This window comes from Cavia porcellus, unplaced genomic scaffold, assembly GCF_034190915.1.
Source record: "Cavia porcellus strain 051 isolate PalLab524CR breed Dunkin Hartley unplaced genomic scaffold, mCavPor4.1 scaffold_22, whole genome shotgun sequence".
Taxonomy (NCBI): Eukaryota; Metazoa; Chordata; class Mammalia; order Rodentia; family Caviidae; genus Cavia; species Cavia porcellus.
The window spans coordinates 14,169,275-14,172,780 of NW_026947505.1; the positions used below are offsets into that span (position 1 = coordinate 14,169,275).

Genomic DNA, 3,506 nt, shown 5'->3' on the forward strand with positions numbered 1-3,506 from the left:
GCCCCTGTCAGTCAGTTTATACTTTGGAGCAAAGAAGAAAAGTGATATGTAAATCCAGTGTTCTTCATTTTTACCAATAATTAACTGTCAGGTTAAATAATCCCACGCTCTAATCACTAGGACACAGTCACTTTTTTCTTTGAGAAAGCATTTGGCTTATGTCTTTCTTTTTTTTTTTCCTTGAGGGTATTGTTTATGCTAGTTTAAGAAGAGCCCAGTCAGGCAAACCAGGAAATTTGAATTCCATGCCCTATTTGATTTTCAGAGCATGTTTGATTCCCCACCCAGTGAGACTGTCCCAGGTTCAATTGCTCTTTAATTTCTTCTCCCTGGTCACTCTTTCTGATGAGATTTTTTTTTCCTTTAAAGAAGGTGGCCAAATCCCCAAGAGGGAAGTGTGGAAGCCCTACATGGGAGTTGTCTTCGCCTTGGGTGCTGGAGAACACCCTGCAGCACTGTGCTACCAGGTGAATGGGTCTTGCCCAGAACAGCCCACCCTCTGGACATCCACTTGGCCATCTACCTGGCCTGTGCAGCAGGCATGCTGATCACAGTCCTGGGGAATCTGTTTGTGGTGTTTTCCGTGTCTTACTTTAAAGCTCTGCACACTCCCACCAACTTCTTGCTGCTGTCCCTGGCCCTGGCTGACATGCTGCTGGGTGTGCTGGTCCTGCCCTTAAGCACCATTCGCTCTGTGGAGAGGTGCTGCTTCTTCTTGGCCTTCCTCTGCTGGCGGAACACCTACCTGGACACGTTCTTCTGCTTCACATCCATCTTCCATCTCTGTTTCATTTCCGTTGACCGTTACTGCGCCATCTGTTACCCCCTGCTCTACCCCGCCAAGTTTACGGCCATGGTGGATCTCACGTACATCTTGGCCAGGTGGGGGTGGGGGTGCCAGCAGCCTAGACTGCCTTCTTCCTCTACACAGATGTGCTGGACAGGGGACTGAGCCAGTGGTTGGAGGAGATGTCTTGTGTGGGTAGTTGCCAGCTGCTGTTCAATAAGTTTTGGGGCTGGCTAAACTTCCCTATGTTTTTCATTCCCTGTGTCATCATGATCAGCTTGTATGCAAGGATCTTTGTGGTTGCAAGCAGGCAGGCTCAGCAGATCAGCACCTTGAACAAAAGCCTGGCTGGGGCTGCCAAGCGAGAGAGGAAAGCCGCCAAGACCCTGGGCATTGCTGTGGGCATCTACCTCTTGTGTTGGCTTCCCTTCACTGTGGACACGATGGTGGACAGCCTGCTTAACTTCATCACACCACCTCTGGTGTTTGACATCTTCATCTGGTTTAACTTTAACTCCACCTGCAACCCGATCATCTATGTCTTTTCTTACCGATGGTTCAGAAAGGCACTGAAACTCATCCTGAGCCTGGAAATCTCACTGCAGAAATCCACTGTTGATTTGTACCCACAATGACTCAACATAGGCAGGCAGAAGTGAGACCTTGAAGTAAGGATGAGAGGTACTGGGTGAGGTGGTATGAGATTGTGGGCAGCTTCTACAGTTCAAGAGGAGGAGAAAAACAAGCTTATCACTCTGGGAGACAGGAGCACTCCTGCCATGCAATATTCTCACACGAGATGTAGGAAAAGGAGATGAGTGATCTAAGTAGTCACCAGGTAAACCAGAGCACTGGAGAAGTACTTAGGTTTAATGGCATTGCTTCCTCCGATCAGCTCACCTGCAGAGGTGGACCGAGCAGAGCTTGTGGTCAGAGTTTCTGTGTTTTCCCCCTGGCTTTGCTACATGTCATGGTCTTTAAGACTGTGCTGTATTTGAATTATCCATTTAATTGCCATAAAATCTCCTCAGTTAGAAAAGTCATTATTTCGTACTGTTTTCTCTTATGATGTCATGAAGCTATAGTATTGTATAATGTAACTCTGGCAAACTTTACTTGAATAGTTTTATTTTACATTTTATAATTATACCTATGTCTATGAAATATCTTCTTTTCAAAATGTTCACATTAGAATCTTTGTCTTGCAATCCAGCCTCCAAATATATTCGTGACTGAGCTTTATTCTGGTGAATTATTTCTCTGATCTCGGTGTCTGATATTCTTGAAAGAATGCTTTCTTTTTAAAAAATAAGCAGATCCTGACTATCTGTGGAGTATTTGCTTAAGTGATAGGTATCAAGATTTGGTCATTTTTATACATCTTCCTTTAAACTTTTATCATACCATTGAGACCCGTTGTCTTGCCATCAGCACAGGTACAAGGTGTTTCCTCAGAATTCAACCAAGTGCTTCACAGTGGCTGTTACTCATAATGACAGCAAATCTACAAGCAGGGCTGACATTGAGAAGCAAGTAGGATAACTGGTCATCTTCAGAATCTTAGAAATAGAGACACAGTGTCCTAATACAATGTTTATGTCACCAACGATCATGGGAAATGGAACAAGAAGTCACTGTGGTGGGTACCACAAAGGGGAGCAAAGCTGGTGGGTGGCAGGGGAGACACCTGAGGTCAGGATTGGAAACCCAACTCATCATCATTTTTTTTTTAATTTTTTATTTAAGAGGAAAAAGAGAAAAACACAAAACAAACCAAAGCGGCGTAAGGGTACACGCAATACAGAACTACAAAAAAACAAACAAAACAAAACAAAAAAACATAACAGTAAGAAATCACCTGCTAGTAGATTACACACTATCTTCTTGAAAATAGTTCCTCAAATCACAGTATCAAAGAATACAAGGTGGACATTCAAACAGGGAGACTGCAAACAGCTGTGTTCAATGTTCCAAAAACATTGATAAAGTCAGCTATTTAACACCCCCAAACACACTTGCTGTTATATCCGTTAGAGCTCTTTTTCTTTCTTTGTTTTTTCCCTCTCTTTTTTACAACAAAATTCACACATCTTGGATTTTATTACCCCTTAGTGCTTATTACTTTCTTTGGGGGGGGGAGAATACAGTCAAATATGGCAAAACAAAGCTGTCAGTCAATACCAAGGATAGACATAGCACATGGTGTAGAACAGAGTACAAGTTTATCAACAATGGTTATCAACATTGTCCCTTGTTTCCTTAAAAAGAATTGTCTATCTTATTAGATATTATAAAGTTGGACAAAACAGTAGAGAACAAGACCAATAAAACTTAGGCATTGTAAACATTACAGGACTTCCAAAGAAGACAATAGTCAAACCAGAATGGGTATCTTAGTGAATCTTATTGTCTTCAAAGTAGTTGCCTATGTCTTCAAACTTGATACTATCATATAGAATGGAACAGAGTCTAATCAGTCAAAACAAGATCGTGGGAGTACTACAGGACTTCAAAACAAGTTAATAGGAAATCGAAAAGAGTTACTATTTATATATCCTAATTTTTTTGAATTTTTTCTTTAATTAAGACAAACATAAGAAATGACTAAATAATTTTTTTGAAACAATAAGAGGGAGATTGAGATAAAACAGGACATAACAATATAACAAGAGAGGTCACAGCATGACTGTTTCAACAACCTAGTACTTCACCACCTTAT

At 41.6% G+C, this 3,506-nt stretch overlaps 1 pseudogene; it reads left to right on the plus strand.

The window, feature by feature from the left end:
* Positions 1 to 410: 410 nt before the first annotated feature.
* LOC100719816 (trace amine-associated receptor 5-like) lies at positions 411 to 1,422 on the plus strand (annotated as a pseudogene).
* The last annotated feature ends 2,084 nt before the right edge of the window (positions 1,423 to 3,506 follow it).